A 17,824-nucleotide genomic window follows, 5' to 3' on the forward strand; every position below is an offset into this window, starting at 1 on the left:
ACAGTAGACTTCCAGGTGACCACTGCACTGGTGTGTATGTGTCAACTTCATGCTTGTTTTTGTCATTAATATTTCACTGTCAAAGCAAGTGGTTCAAAGAGGCTTCTGTTTTGCTTTAAAGTTTTTATTTTAGTCAATAAGCCCTCATTTTATCTTCATACAGCAGCCGACACTTTTGTATATATTTAAATTATTATAATGAACTCTACAAACATATTTTTATAAATACCAATAATGTTTTCCTGTTATGTCACGTGATTATGAACTTCACACATTTACCCCCGAAGTTTCAGAGCTCAAACTTTTTTTTAGAGCAGATGCTTCCTTAAATAAAGAACAAACTACAGCACAATGTTAAATTGTTTGACGAGATCAGTGATGTCTGAGAGGATTTATAATAATGTGATCAGAACTGAGACTCTGGAAATGGAAAGAGGAGAGAGAGAGGAGAGGAAGGTGGACATCTATGAAAATTTAGATGATGTAAGAAATGATGAAGTGATGATAAACACAGAGAGACAGCAAGCGCTTCAACATACAGGTACTCACATTCATTTATCAGTTGATTTATTGAAGTGAGAAAGAAAAGACAAATGTAATCTGATGTGTGTGATTTTCAGGAAGAGTCTCAGTGAAGAACAGAAGACACAGATCAGTTCAAGTGTGTTTGTGTTTACTGTCTGTTCTTCTGTTCACTGCTGTAATTGTCATCTGTGTCTATTTCACCAATAAGACAAACCAACTACTAATACACAACTATAACTTGAATAAAAAAATAGAAGACCTGCACAGATGGCTTACTGAACAAGGTAAACTTGTGTTTACTCTTCCTCAAATAATAAAAACTGATTTTCAGCTATCCCAGTTTACTTACTAAGAATGGGTTTGATTATCTGGAAACACACATACTAATAGATTAAAACGCAAAATGTATACCTTGAATGCACTGTAAGTCATTTTGGATAAAAGTGTTAACATGTTTTGACTGGAGATGCAAAGCCACCATCTCTGTGAAAAATAAGATAATGATACTGATCAAATTCTCTCGTCACATATAGTAATTTATAAAAAATCAAGTTTGTTGGCAGAATTCATGAAGAGTCTGATAAAAAATGCTAATTTACAAGAAAGTAAATGTCCAAACATGTTTATGGCAGTTGTATGCGCGCCGAACACCTTGTGTATTTTGCTGCTGGCCGCAGCATGCACTTTTCAAGGAGTGCTGAGAGAGGAAAAGCACCCGACGTCATTTGCATCTTTCCATTGTGCAATCAAATGAGGGGATAAGTGGGCCTTTCGTTGTGGTGACGGAAGTTTACAGTTGCTTAGAAGAACCATATCTGACTATGAGAAGAACCAGACTCCACTCATGGTGCGTGTTTGTGTACCTCTCACCCTCAATCAAGGTCAGAGCAAGCGTCCTCTTTAAAAGTGTCTGCTAATATGACAGTTAACAGCAAAAGAGCACTCACGCTTTAATATTTGATTGACAAGACAGCTGACAGTGTCGGTGGTTGCCTAGCAATATAGAAAGCCGTGCAGCACTGATCTTTTTTAAGGGGCGGTTCACATTTCGCCTCTAAAACCACGCAGAAAACGTGACCATCAGTTGGTTCTTGTAACATGACATGCGGTGCGCTTGCAGCATTCTGAAGTTTTTAACTCGCTTCCATTATGCGTGCAAAAGACGTGAAAAGTGAATCAACCCCTAATGTCACAAAAAAAGGCAGTGCAGCACACCTTGTGTTTCCAAGCATTTAAAATGCGTTTGGTGATTGGCCCCTTAGAGGGTTTTGCATTGGTTTGTTTGACTAATGTGATCACTCTGTACCATGTGGGTGCAGTTTGGTTAATCACGCTCCAGCCCACCTCTGCAAGGTTCACTTATGCTGAGTTCAGACTGCATGATTTTCAAAGTAGTCGGGTCACAGATCATTTCACACTGCGTGACTATCTTGGGTAGGGTTCAGTCACTGCTGTTTTCACACTGCACAATGCATCAGTGACAGGGGGTTTCACATGGCATGACTTTACCATAGCAAGAATCGCCGACAACTTTGTCCCCAAACTACGTCTCACAGCCAAACGCATGAGAGAAGTGACAACGAAACAATGCGAGGGGCGTGTGCAAAACAAGAGTTCTCACGTAGCCCCGCAAAAAGCTTGCCATATAAATTGCATGTGCAATCATTTGTAGTGAAAATTAAAAGAAATAAGCCCTTTTCTGAACCAAATCCATGCTTGCTGATATTATGGTCTGTACCTTCATAACTCCTCCCTGAACTTCCAGCTGCCCTGTATGTTGCGCTCTCATTGGCTGTTGGTCATCGGCGATGTTATTTTCAGTCAGAACACATTTCACGCGGCATGATTTTGAAATTGTGACAATTCCGAATTGTCTGTGATTCTCTCAGATTGTGTTTTTGATAATTCACACTGTGTGATCGTCATTTGCGTGCACGAGCACCGATTTGCCTGTGATTTCAGGCATTTGTCAGCGATTTCTTAAAACCTGCCGGGGAGTCAAAATCAGTTTACCCAATGTTGGGTAAATATTGGACAGAACACATGTTATATTTCATCTATATTTCAGCACTGATAAAGTCAATAACTAAACTGTTGTTTTAACAGATTGGCGCTCTGATAACTTTACACGGATTAACTACAACTTCAGTTTTTATTACATTTCATCTGAATATAAGAGCTGGAATAACAGCAGACGAGACTGTGAACAGAGAGGAGCAAATCTGGTGACTATAAACAACAAAGAGGAACAAGTGAGTGAAGAAGAATGAGATTTAATCTGTTTATGTATTAATGGGTATCTATTCATTTATGTCCACTCTGTGTAACATTTCATTGTTTCACAATAACAGGAGTTTTTGCAGAAGGCTACATCTGGTCATTATTATTATTGGATTGGTCTGAGTAAAGAGGGAGAGGTGTGGAAATGGGTTGATGGCACCACATTGACATTAAGGTGAGAGATCATTATATTTAACTATAAGTCAGAAGGTTTCAAAGTTTTTACAGTACATTCACAAAGGGCGGAAGCGTTAACGCTTCTCATTTACTTTTAATGGGTGACATCATGTATTGCCGAACTGAATTGCGGATCCGTCAATGTCGCTGCCGTTGCTTGCGGCAGAAGTTGAACATTTCTAAACTCTTCAAGTGTCAACGTGTGCGTCAACCAATCAGATCGCCTTATGCAAATAACCTAGGCAGAGCCAGCCACTAACATTTATGCAAGACCAGAGCATGTGTTGCGGCTACTGTGATTGGCTTTTGCTCATGCTTTAGACACGCCTTACGTCAAGCGGTAACACTTTCACCCCGTGTAAATGTAGCGTTAAGCTCTTGTGTTTCATTTGGTTACAGATTGTGGAAAAATGGATACCCTGGATTGGAAAATCATATCTGTGCTGCTGCAACAGATACATCAGAATGGAGTAATTATGACTGTAAATCAATGTACAGATGTATCTGTGAGAAGAGCATCTTTAAACACCAGGACAAAAGTCTGTTTAGCAATTTTGTTACAACATGAAAAACACAAATTTATTAAACAGATTAAATTATCGTTTGGTCTCGTTTTGTCTACCAAAAGACACCAGAAAACTGGACTGGCTTAATTTTTAGTTTATTTTATGTCACTAAACTGTCAGAAAAAGATGCAAATGCTATTGCCAGGGTCGTACCCTTTGAAAAAGTACATCTACCTAAAAAGGTGCACATTAGTACCTTAAAGGTAACCTTGAAATATTACTTCAATTGATAAAACTTAATACGTTTTTCAACTTAAAAAGTTTACCTTAAATGAAAGTGTAATTATTAGATTGGTAAAACAAAAAAATTCTAAGTTTATCAATTAAATTGTTGGTGATCCAACTTTTTACCTTGTACCTAAATGATACATATAAATTTTATAATATACAGAAGACTAGAACAACAACGTATGATAAAATGAGTTTATTAAAACATGTGCATAAAGCAACAGATTGGTAGATGATATGATAAATGGCAGATGTTAACAGGTTGTAGTAGATGATAGCAGATGAGAACAGATAGCAATTCCAACACAAACACTCTTGCTAGTCACAGAATGTAACAATAGACTTTCCTTCACATCCAACAAAGACAACTCACAAAGCCGCCCACGACAACTCACAAAGATGCCAGCGATGACAACTCACAAAGACGCCAACAACGCCAACTCACAAAGACGTCAACAACGACAACTCACAAGGACACCAACGACGACAAACTCACAAGCCGCTCACGAAGACAACTCACAAAGCCGGCCAAAGACGACAACTCACAAAGACGCCAAAGACGGCAACTCACAAAGACGCCAAAGACGACAACTCACAAAGATGCCAACGACGACAACTCACAAAGACGCCAACGATGACAACTCACAAAGACGCCAACAACAACAACTCACAAAGATGCCAATGACGACAACTCACAAAGATGCCCACGACTACAACTCACAAAGACGCCCACGAAGAAATCTCACAAGCCGCCCACGAAGACAGCCCACGAAGACAACTCACAAAGCTGCCCACGAAGACAACTCACAAAGCCGCCCATGAAGACCACTCACAAAGATGCCAAAGACGACAACTCACAAAGACGCCAACGACGCCAACTCACAAAGACGGCAACAACATTAACTCACAAAGACGGCAAGCACGACAACTCACAAAGACGCCCACGACGACAACTCACAAAGACGCCCACGACGACAACTCACAAAGACGCCCACGAAGACAACTCACAAGCCGCCAATGACGACAACTCACAAAGACGCCAAATACGACAACTCACAAAGACGCCAACGACGACAACTTACAAAGACCCCAATGACGCCAACTCACAAAGACGCCAACAACAACAACTCAAAAAAGACGCCTATGATAACAACTCACAAAGACGCCAATGACGACCACTCACAAAGACGCCCACGAAGACAACTCACAAAGCTGCCCACGAAGACAACTCACAAAGCCGCCCATGAAGACAACTCACAAAGATGCCAAAGACGACAACTCACAAAGACGCCAACGACGACAACTCACAAAGACGCCAATTCACAAAGACGGCAACAACAATAACTCACAAAGACGGCAAGCACGACAACTCACAAAGACGCCCACGACGACAACTCACAAAGACGCCCACGACGACAACTCACAAAGACGCCCACGAAGACAACTCACAAGCCGCCAATGACGACAACTCACAAAGACGCCAAATACGACAACTCACAAAGACGCCAACGACGACAACTTACAAAGACCCCAACGACGCCAACTCACAAAGACGCCAACAACAACAACTCAAAAAAGACGCCTATGATAACAACTCACAAAGACGCCAATGACGACCACTCACAAAGACGCCCACGAAGACAACTCACAAAGACGCCAACGATGACAACTTACAAAGACACCAACAACGGCAATTCACAAAGACGGCAACAACAATAACTCACAAAGACGCCAATGACATCAACTCACAAAGACGCCAAAAACGACAATTCACAAAGACGCCAACGACGACAACTTACAAAGACCCCAACGACGCCAACTCACAAAGACGCCAACAACAACAACTCAAAAAAGACGCCTATGATAACAACTCACAAGCCGCCCACGAAGACAGCCCATGAAGACAACTCACAAAGACGCCAATGACGACAACTGACAAAGACGCCAAATACGACAACTCACAAAGACGCCAACGACGACAACTTACAAAGACCCCAACGACGCCAACTCACAAAGACGCCAACAACTCAAAAAAGACGCCTATGATAACAACTCACAAAGACGCCAATGACGACCACTCACAAAGACGCCCACGAAGACAACTCACAAAGACCCCAACGATGACAACTTACAAAGACGCCAACAACGGCAATTCACAAAGACGGCAACAACAATAACTCACAAAGACGCCAATGACATCAACTCACAAAGACGCCAAAAACGACAATTCACAAAGACGCCAACGACGCCAACTTACAAAGACCCCAACGACGCCAACTCACAAAGAAGCCAACAACAACAACTCAAAAAAGACGCCTATGATAACAACTCACAAAGACGCCAATGACGACCACTCACAAAGACGCCCACGAAGACAACTCACAAAGACGCCAACGATGACAACTCACAAAGACGCCAACAATGGCAATTCACAAAGACGGCAACAACAATAACTCACAAAGACGCCAATGACATCAACTCACAAAGACGCCAAAAACGACAACTCACAAAGACGACAACTCAGAAAGACGCCAACGACAACAACTCACAAAGATGCCAACAACGACAACTCACAAAGACGCCAATGACGGCAATTCCCAAAGACGGCAACAACAATAACTTACAAAGACGCCAAGCACGACAACTCACAAAGACGCCCACAACGACAACTCACAAAGACGCCCATGAATACAACTCACAAGCCGCCCACGAAGACAACTCACAAAGACGCCAATGACGACAACTCACAAAGACGCCCACGACGACAACTCACAAAGACGCCAACGACGCCAACTCACAAAGACGCCAACAACAACAACTCAAAAAAGACGCCTATGATAACAACTCACAAAGACGCCAATGATGACCACTCACAAAGACGCCCACGAAGACAACTCACAAAGACGCCAACGATGACAACTCACAAAGACGCCAACAACGGCAATTCACAAAGATGGCAACAACAATAACTCACAAAGACGCCAATGACATCAACTCACAAAGACGCCAAAGACGACAACTCACAAAGACGACAACTCAGAAAGACGCCAACCACAACAACTCACAAAGATGCCAACAACGACAACTCACAAAGATACCAACAACAACAACTCACAAAGACGCCAATGACGGCAACTCACAAAGACGCCAACGATGACAACTCACAAAGACGCCAACAATGGCAATTCACAAAGACGGCAACAACAATAACTCACAAAGACGCCAATGACATCAACTCACAAAGACGCCAAAGACGACAACTCACAAAGACGACAACTCAGAAAGACGCCAACCACAACAACTCACAAAGATGCCAACAACGACAACTCACAAAGATACCAACAACAACAACTCACAAAGACGCCAATGACGGCAACTCACAAAGACGCCAACGATGACAACTCACAAAGACGCCAACAATGGCAATTCACAAAGACGGCAACAACAATAACTCACAAAGACGCTAATGACATCAACTCACAATGACGCCAAAGACGACAACTCACAAAGACGCCCACGAAGACAACTCACAAGCCGCCCACGAAGACATCCCACAAAGACAACTCCCAATGACGCCAAAGACGACAACTCAGAAACACGACAATGACAACAACTCACAAAGATGCCAACAACGACAACTCACAAAGATGCCAACAACGACAACTCACAAAGATGCCAACAACAACAACTCACAAAGACGCCAATGATGGCAACTCACAAAGACGCCAATGACGGCAACTCACAAAGACGCCAATGACGGCAACTCACAAAGACGCCTACGACGACAACTCACAAAGGCGCCCAAGAAGACAACTCACAAGCCGCCCACGAAGACAACTCACAAAGCTGCCCACGAAGACAACTCACAAAGCCGCCCACGAAGACAACTCACAAAGCTGCCCACGACGACAACTCACAAAGACGTTTATATACTTACAATAATGAGGGTGAATCTGTGACAGCTTTTGTACCTATTTTCTGACAGTATAAGACAATATAATAATATGTCTTGGTTAGCCAATCAGCTGTCTGTCTAGATCTGCTTAAGATGATTTCTGTATGTCTCACTGTAGTGTCTGTTTATTTCCAATGTGTGAGAGTGTGTGAGAAAAAAGTGAGAGACAGGAACTGAGTCTTTGTAAATAACTTTTGTCACCCTTTATAGGAGAATTATTTAGACCTACAACATTTTTTTCATTCTCAAATGTCAAAAAAATTAAAAACAAGAGAATTTTTGAACATTTTACAGGTCAAAACAAACCTTTACCTGATTTATAAACCTAAACATAAAGGGCAAATGTTACATATGTAAATTACCATTTTATGTTTTAATATCAGCCACAATTTTGAATAAAAGTATACAGATAAAAAATTGATAAAGCAATATTGCTTAATCATATAATACAAATCGTTTTAAAATACAGTTGTGTTGAATATAACCTTTGCTGCTCTGTGACAATTTTCCAAAATGCAAACATGATCCAATCTGGTGGAAAGAAGTCAAATAATCTGTCCGCGCAGTCAAGTATTTGTGTTCTGTTTGTCATGTTTTTTGGCCACCTGACTCAGCTGGGGCTCGAACCAGGGACCTCCTTCCTGTGAGGCCTACAGAGATGAAGTGCTCACTCTGACTGACTGCTATCAGGAGAACCACTTCTCACACATCAACAAGAACAAGAATCTGGTGCTGGATTTCAGAAGACAAACAGAAAACAAACCTCCATCACCACTGACAGGAGAATTGTGGAGCAGTCACCAGTTTTAAGTTTATTTGTGTACCCATCACATGGTCTGCTCACACAGGTGCAGTGCTAAAGAAGACAAACCAGCACCTCTTTCACCTCAGGTGAGGAAAGAAGTTCATTGCACAGGTGTACTGTGTGGAGCATTATGACTGACTGAATCCCCGCCTGGAACTAAACAGCACAGCTGACAATCACTAAATCTGCAGAGAGGGAATTTTCTCTTCCTCCATGACATCTACAGTAGGGGGTGTACTGTATGAGGAAAAATGATTAGTGACTCATGCCACCAGAGACATCTTATCTTCCACCGCCGGAACTCCAAAGGAGACAGACTCTGCCTCTCCCGGTACAGGATGCAGGCTTTTTGCGACAAACTGAACTGGTGAGTGAGGGTAGGGGAAAGCACATGCTCCGGCACGCACCCTCCATTGTAGGCTGAGTGACCACCAGCGGCTCTTTGGCAGCAGTGAGACACTGCAGTGAGGAACATCCAAGGGCAATGTTGAGATGGGTCCTGAGATCCTCACAATGGGAGCACCTCGACCCAGCAGTTGCTGCCTCTGCGTGGAGAAGCCCCAAGCTCGATTGGACCTCCACACTGCGAGCAGATCTGCGACATCCCAGAACGCAGAGAGGGACGTCCGTCTTCTTTAAGCATTGAGTCACAGAAGTCAAGGCATTGGAAAATTGCTTCTTTTAGCTCGGATGCTATCTATTATAGTAGAGGAGGCCATGCCTCCTTCGCGGTCTTGAGCATCATTGGCCAGTGTGAATTCCAACTGCACTGTTGTTGTGCAATAAGGCTTCAGGGGAATCATGATTGGAGGATCCAATCCCATATCGTCAGCTACTGACGCTAATGACATCCCAACATACACCCAGGACACCCTAGTAACTGCAGAGCAACAGGCTATAGAAACACTCCGGCCCACCTTTTTTTATGTGGCCAATGATGAGAGCTTACATTTTTTTATAGTTATTATAAGTTTTATTTTTTGCAGGGTATTTCCAGTCTTTTTTGATAATTTAGTGTTAATTAAGGAGTGATAAAGTTGATGATTGCCAAAGAGAGAACGAGCAGAGAGCCACGCCCCGCACTCGTGCACTCTCCAAACTAAACACAGTATCTTCCCTTTCTCTGGCTGCGTCTAAAAGCTCTAAATGCTACTTTCGGAGGCAGCATTCCAAGGCATTTAGGCATCATGTCATGTCCGAAACCAAGGTTTGGTTTACTTCCTGTGTCCTGAGATACCTACATTGTCCTGTACCACAATTCTATGCGTGGGCGTGCATGGGGAATGTGATCGATCAAGCCTGGTCGAGTTTGAATAATAAAATGGCAGCCAAGGAAGCGACTGGAGCACAAATTTAGTATAAATAGTTATATTTTCATTTCTTACACCTAAAGTGCACATCTGCAGCTGTATTATGGGGTTTAATCAGTAAACTGTGAATATCTACTGTGTATATCTTCTCTGTATATTATATAGTGCATGTATTGTTATGTGAACATTGTGTAATTTTATTCTGCACTGTATGAAGCACAAGCTCAAGGCCACGTTATCCTAATGGGCAACATGGGCTGCAGCCCAGGGCCCCGAACACTAGGGGGCCTCCGAGACAATTCTATTTTGAGTTTTTAAAAACATTTTGATTGACGTAATTATGCGTAAGTGCTACCTAGAGCAGAGGCCCCCAACCACTGGGTCGCAAGAATGTTCTGAAAAAAATTGTATAATAGCTACGTAATAGCTTATGGGATATTTTGTCCTTTAAGAGCCGACTTAAAATAACATCGATCACATCGCCGCGGTCTCTCTCTCTCTCTCTCTCTCTCTCTCTCTCTCCTCTCTCAGCGCATCGACAATCACATTGCTGTCTTTAGAGTTTGAGTATACAGTACTTCTAAAATACAGAGTTATTATTTATGAATCGTTTGCAAATGTACCTCGCAAATCATGTATACGTGAAGAAGACGTTCAACCTTGTAACATCGCAAATGACTGAAAAGTAATTTCAGAATTATCCAGATCAAACCATGATCAAAATAAACTCTTTAACTGCAGTAATAATATTTTAACGGGTACACTTTTAACGTAGCTTTAGGAACCTAAACAGTCCTGTGTCAATCATCATTAAAATCATATCGTAAACGGAAGTCTCTGTGGCTCATCGCGGCCGCAATTCTTCTGGCATCTCAATTTTCTTAGTTTAACTGTTGGATGGATACATGAATAGCCATCTTCTGTGGTAAGTCCTTACATTAAAAAAATGTATATGCAAAAGTGAAGTTGTAAGATAAGGCAACATGCATGTTTATTCTGTTTCATGTTTATTTCGTTTCGTTTAGTATAGCCCTTTTTATTTTTTTATTTCTGCACCCGTTGCAACTGCTAGCAGCAGAGCAACCTGCCTTCGCTTTTTAAAAATAGTGTGTTGATAATAAACGTTTAAATTAACATTGTGATATGCTGAAAATATTTATTTTAAATAGTTGTTATTATAGGCAAGTGAAGTGTTGATTTGAGAGGCTCAATTCATCATACATGTCGTCAACTTGCTGTCGGCCGCTAACCACTACTAGTTATCATAAAAAACTTTAACAAACAAAAACTGCTCTAAAATGTAAATAAAAAAGAAATATAACTATTTTGCAATTTAAAACAAAACTGAACTGCTTTAATTGCTGCAAGAGTACAGCTGTACAAGCTGTGTAAGCAGTTATTTTTTGCTATTTCTGCTGATTTTTTTTGCAAAATCTATGCAGAATTTTGCAGAATGATTTAAAATGTTTTAAAACGATCCGAGAGAATGTGCGCTGTGAATATTACAAAAAATAAAATATTTTATAACATATTATATATTTAATTAAAGGATTACCCAGAATTAAACTAGACCGACATGAACCAACAGATAATGGATAATGTGCTTTCACGACCATATAGAGTTTTATATAATATACATATATTACTTTCTACAGTGTAACAGTAAAAAGAAAAGGCTTCTCATAATGAATGTAGCGTGTATAGCAAGATAATTTCATCAGTTTAACAACACAATGTATATATATTTATCTTGTAAACGGATTTGAAATAATAAATAATTGTCGCGTCACGTAGCAAGAGAGACGATAGAGATCTCATTAACTTCTCCGCAGTAAGTTTTATTTCAAATTCAAGTTTTACATATTAAATAGACTATTAAAAAGTTTGTGCTGCTCTCATAAAAACCTCACTGCAGACAGCACAGACTTCTACTCACAAACATACGCGATGCAGTAACTATATCTGCGGAAACAGATTCCTAATGGGGAGAATTAAAAAGGGCGGACTCGGGCTGAGAATTCTGGGCTCTACTACTTTTGCGTCAACCTGATTTTAATAATTTAATTGAGGAATTATATTTAAAGAAGAACAGACAGAAGCACTTTTAGTTGTGAGTTGCATTTAATAAATGTTATTTTCTGGGCTGTTTCTGAATGTAAAATTATTACTTGATAATATTGTTTAATTTATTTAAATAATTTCAGCCTACTTTTGCGTCAACTTGATTTTAATGATTTAATTGAAGAATTCTCTTTAAAGAAGAGCAGAAAGAAGCACTTTTTGTTGTAAGTTTTATTAAATAAATTTTATTTTCTGGGCTATTACTGATTGTAAAATTATTTGATAATATTGTTTAATTTATTTAAATAATTTTAGCCATTTAATGTTGCACATGCGCTGTAAAAAACACTGGATTTACTAAAAAATATAGACAGTGCATCGTTTTTGCATCCCCTTTTTTTTAGTAAGTTTTACTAAAAAAATTTAAGCAATGGGGCACTTAGTAAATCCAGCCTTTATTTTTTTCAGTGTATATTGGGGGGGTCTCAAACCAGCGTTAGCCCAGGGCCTCACAAAGGCTTAACCCGGCACTGCACAAGCTAAAGACTTTTAGTCACCACTGCACATGTGTGGCAATAAAAGTGATTTGATTGTTAAACATTTTTGTGACAATATTGTGAATAATATTACAATATAACATTATAATCTGGATTCCAGATCATTTATACATCTTGTACATCTGGACAGTTGTGTGTATATAGTTCATGTCACGGTAGGAAATCCTCTGTTTCCTCCGTGTCATGTGTGTGTGTGTTTGTTTGTTCACTCACCTCTGCCATGTGCTCGTTTGATTAAGTGTTGTCACCTGTGTATGATTGCCTCGCTCCAGCTGGTCCTCATTACCCATCAGCTACATATACTCACTCAGTTCTCTTCCTGTTGTCAGATCCTCATTCATGTTCCAGCCACACAGTTTGGATTATCGTCTCCCGTGTTCGTGTATTTGGATTAGTGTTTTGTGTTGTCGTCTTCGTGTGAGTGTTCCGGTCCGTTCCTGGTTTCATCCATTGGCCATCTTCACACTCACCACCGACTTCACCACCAACACTTCTCACGCCACCGTAGACCTTCGATCACCATTGCCAACATCCTGGACTCAGTCACTTTCTATGTTGTTTCACTGCTTTTACCATCATTATTAATAAATCTGTTTTGATCGCCTGCGCTTGCTTCCTCCACTTTATTGTGTTGTTACAGAAGGATCTGACCATCATGGAAGCAGCAGGCGATCGCTCCCCATCTCATCTGGAGGAGTTTTTGCAACGCACCGTGGGTCGCATGGATCGTCAAGACAAGGCGATAGATGAGATGGGTCGAGCTTTCCAAGCAATGGTGACGAAGGTTTCCGAGCTCGCTCTCCAGGCTCAACAACATCTTCCACCGCCGCCCACTGCGCCCCCCACGCCACCCACACCGCCGATCACCACTGGGGGTTTTCCCCAGTCCGAGCCACACCTCCCCATTCCAGAGAAGTATGCGGGTGAGCCAAGATTTTGTCGATCATTTCTTTCTCATTGTTCTCTGCACTTCGCCTTGCAGCCCCGCACGTTCACCACCGAGGAGATGAAGGTGGCGTTCGTACTTTCCCTACTTACGGGGAGGGCTGCCCTCTGGGGGACGGCGGTGTGGGAGAACCAAGATCGCTGCTGTGCTACGTTCCACACCCTTTCGGAGGAGATGAGACGGGTTTTCGACTGCTCCGTCGCCGGGAGGGAGGCGGCCAGGCTTCTAGCGGACCTACGTCAAGATGATAGGTCCGTATCAGACTACTCTATTGAGTTCCGCACCCTGGCGGCGGAGTGTAAGTGGAACGAAGAGGCGCAGTGGGATCATTTCCTGCATGGGTTGGCTGACCGCATCCAGCAGGAGATTCGAGCCGTTGAACTTCTCTCTTCACTCAACGGACTTATCGAACTCACTATCAAGATAGACAACCGGCTCAACCAAGCAGCCAGACGGAGGGAGAGGACCACTCGCACAACCTGTCCAGAGGTTCAGCACCGGCGGCCAGAGGTTGCGGTCAGCCCACCTGGAGATCTGGAACCCATGCAGGTGGGGCGAGCTCGGCTCTTCCGGGAGGAGAGGATCAGGCGGAGATCCCTTGGACTGTGTTTATACTGTGGCAGCCCAGAACATCACATCCAGCGCTGCCCAGTAAAAGGATCAAGCCCGATAGTAAATCTGAGGCTACTATCGGGTGGGATCTCTGCCAGGAAGACCTCATCAACATCGACACTCCTTCCGGTGAGACTACGGTGGTCTACCCACACACTGGATCAGCACGCTTTGGTGGATTCTGGGGCCGAGGGTAGTTTCATGGACATCAACTTCGCACTAAGATCAGGATTCCTCTCACCTCCCTCAAACATCCCATTGCACCGTTTGCACTTGATGGACACAAGCTACCAGTCATCACTCAGACCACCATCCCTGTTTCACTCATCACATCTGGTAATCATACGGAGAAGATTTCATTCCTCATCACAGACTAACCTCAGACTCCCATTGTTCTCAGTCACACTTGGCTCCTCAAACACAACCCCAGGATCGATTGGCGTCTCGGATCTGTGGTTAACTGGAGCGAGGAGTGTCATTTGTCTTGTCTTTTGTCTGCTGGTGTTAATGTTTCTGAGTCTGTGTTTCAGGGGGAAGCAGTGGATTTGTCTAACGTGCCCGCGGAGTACCACGACCTGAAGGAGGTGTTCAGGAAGTCCCGGGCTGATTCTCTTCCTCCTCATCGTCCCTATGACTGTGCGATAGAGTTATTGCCAGGTACCTCTCCACCTAAGGGCAAGTTATATTCCTTGTCTATTCCAGAGACGGCGGCCATGGAGAAATATATATCCAGTTCTCTAGCAACGGGGTTCATTCGCCCTTCCTCTTCTCCAGCGGGGGTGGGGTTCTTTTTTGTGGGAAAGAAAGACGGGTCCTTGCGACCTTGTATTGATTATCGAGGGTTGAACAACATAACGGTAAAGAATACTTATCCTTTACCGCTTATGTCTTCAGCCTTTGAGAGGTTGCAGGGAGCGTCCGTTTCCACTAAATTGGACTTACGTAACGCTTATCATTTGGTCCGCATTAGGGAGGGGGACGAATGGAAGACTGCTTTTAACACCCCTCGTGGCCATTTTGAGTACTGCGTGATGCCTTTCGGGCTATCTAACTCGCCGGCAGTCTTCCAAGCACTTGTTAATGACGTGTTGCGAGACATGGTCGATCAGTTCATATATGTTTACCTGGATGACTTATTGATTTTTTCTTCGTCTCTCCAGGAACACGTGCAACACGTACGACGAGTGCTTCTGCGGTTGCTAGAGAATGGATTTTTTGTCAAGGCGGAGAAATGCGTTTTTCATGCACAGTCTGTTTCTTTTCTAGGACACATCATTTCGACTGAGGGTGTTCACATGGATCCTGAGAAGGTTAAGGCTGTGGTAGATTGGCCATCCCCAGAGTCTCGCAAGGCCCTGCAGAGATTTCTGGGGTTCGCCAATTTTTATCGGCGTTTCATTCGCAATTTCAGCCAACTAGCCGCGCCTCTGACCGCTTTGACCTCCCCTAGTTTGACGTTCAGGTGGTCAGACGCAGCTGAGGCTGCGTTTGCCAAACTGAAAAGCTGCTTTGTTTCAGCTCCTATTCTTGTCACCCCTGATCGCTCACGTCAATTCATAGTGGACTCGACGCGTCAGAGGTGGGGGTAGGAGCAGTGTTATCCCAGCGCGCATCCTCAGACGGAAAGGTTCATCCTTGCGCGTATTATTCTCATCGTCTATCTCCTGCGGAAGTTAACTATGACATTGGCAATCGGGAGTTGTTGGCCGTCAAATTGGCACTGGAAGAGTGGCGTCATTGGCTTGAAGGGTCGGGTGTACCTTTCATTGTATGGACGGACCATAAGAATCTCGAATACATTAGAACTGCTAAAAAACTTAACTCCAGGCAGGCTCGGTGGGCATTGTTTTTCGGACGTTTCGATTTTACATTATCTTACCGGCCGGGTTCCAAAAACATCAAACCCGATGCTTTATCCCGTCTTTTTGAGCGTTCCGATCGTACTGCTACTCCCGAGCCCATTTTACCGGAGACCATCATTATCTCCGCGCTCAGATGGGAGGTCGAATCGAAGGTGTTGACTGCCTTAGAAGGGGTAACGCCCCCGGCTCGTTGCCCACCGAACCGTTTATTTGTGCCGGAGGGGTTACGGTCAGACGTTCTCCAATGGGGTCATTGTTCCAGTGTTGCTTGTCACCCAGGGGTTAGTAGAACTAAATTTCTAGTCAAGCAACGATTTTGGTGGCCTGGTATGGCTCGTGATGTCCACGACTTCGTCTTGGCTGGCTCGGTTTGCGCTGTTGGTAAGACTTCCAATCGACCTCCGGATGGGTTACTCTTACCGCTGTCTGTCCCTTCGAGACCCTGGTCCCACATCTCGTTAGATTTTATTACCGCGCTCCCACCCTCTAAGGGTAATACGGTGATTTTAACCGTAGTGGACCGGTTCTCGAAGGCGGCTCATTTCATCCCCTTGCCCAAATTGCCATCAGCCAAGGAAACAGCGGTAACTGTCATTGACCACGTCTTCCGTATACATGGCCTTCCGACAGATGTGGTTTCTGACAGGGGTCCCCAATTTGTGTCCAAATTTTGGCGAGAATTTTGTAAATTGTTAGGGGCGACTGTTAGTCTTTCATCCGGGTTCCATCCCCAGAGCAATGGTCAAACCGAGCGAGCCAATCAGGATGTCGAAAGGGCATTGCGGTGTTTGGCTTCCAACAATCCTTCATCCTGGTGTCAACAACTCTCAATTGTGGAGTACGCACACAATTCTCTGCCAGTGTCATCTACGGGCATGTCTCCATTTAAGTGTAGTTTAGGGTACCAACCACCTAATTTTGTCAGTACTGAATCCGAGGTTTCGGTCCCCTCCGCAAACGCACTAGTCCAGAGGTGTCACCGCACCTGGACCAGAGCTCGTAGAGCTCTGCTCCAGGCACGGTCGCGCACCAAGGCTAAGGCCAATCGCCACCGGTCGAAGCCTCCTCGATACGTCGTCGTATAAAGAGTGTGGCTTTCAACCCAGAACATTCCGATGCGTTCCGTTTCGAATAAGCTTACTCCCAAATTTATTGGCCCGTTTTCTGTTACCAAAATCATTAATCCGGTAACAGTGCGTCTTAGCCTTCCACCGGCGTACAGGAGGGTTCATCCCGTATTTCATGTGTCCAAAATTAAACCGGTGATTTTTTCCCGTCTTAATCCGCCTGCCCCGGTTCCCCCCCCGCCTCGTATCGTTAATGGGGAGACCACTTATTCGGTTAATCGTATTCTGGACTCTAGACGGAGGGGACGCGGTTTTCAGTACTTGGTGGATTGGGAAGGTTACGGTCCGGAGGAGAGAAGGTGGGTTCCTGCTCGGGACATACTGGATCACCGCCTTATTGATGATTACAATCTTCAGGTAAAGCAGGCTGGGAACGCCAAGGGGCGTTCCTAGGGGAGGGGGTACTGTCACGGTAGGAAATCCTCTGTTTCCTCCGTGTCATGTGTGTGTGTGTGTTTGTTTGTTCACTCACCTCTGCCATGTGCTCGTTTGATTAAGTGTTGTCACCTGTGTATGATTGCCTTGCTCCAGCTGGTCCTCATTACCCATCAGCTACATATACTCACTCAGTTCTCTTCCTGTTGTCAGATCCTCATTCATGTTCCAGCCACACAGTTTGGATTATCGTCTCCCGTGTTCGTGTATTTGGATTAGTGTTTCGTGTTGTCGTCTTCGTGTGAGTGTTCCGGTCCGTTCCTGGTTTCATCCATTGGCCATCTTCACACTCACCACCGACTTCACCAACCAACACTTCTCACGCCACCGTAGACCTTCGATCACCATTGCCAACATCCTGGACTCAGTCACTTTCTA

The 17,824-nt window shown here is 43.6% G+C and overlaps 1 long non-coding RNA gene across 1 annotated transcript; it reads left to right on the forward strand.

Annotated features, from left to right (window-relative positions):
• The first annotated feature begins 2,133 nt into the window (after positions 1–2,133).
• Positions 2,134–3,583, forward strand: LOC129447231 (uncharacterized). Its single transcript, XR_008645418.2, has 3 exons — positions 2,134–2,777; positions 2,877–2,980; positions 3,382–3,583. It is a non-coding gene; the product is annotated as an uncharacterized lncRNA (long non-coding RNA).
• Positions 3,584–17,824: the final 14,241 nt, after the last annotated feature.

The sequence above is a fragment of the Misgurnus anguillicaudatus genome, chromosome 12 (assembly GCF_027580225.2).
Source record: "Misgurnus anguillicaudatus chromosome 12, ASM2758022v2, whole genome shotgun sequence".
In the NCBI taxonomy this organism is placed as follows: domain Eukaryota; kingdom Metazoa; phylum Chordata; class Actinopteri; order Cypriniformes; family Cobitidae; genus Misgurnus; species Misgurnus anguillicaudatus.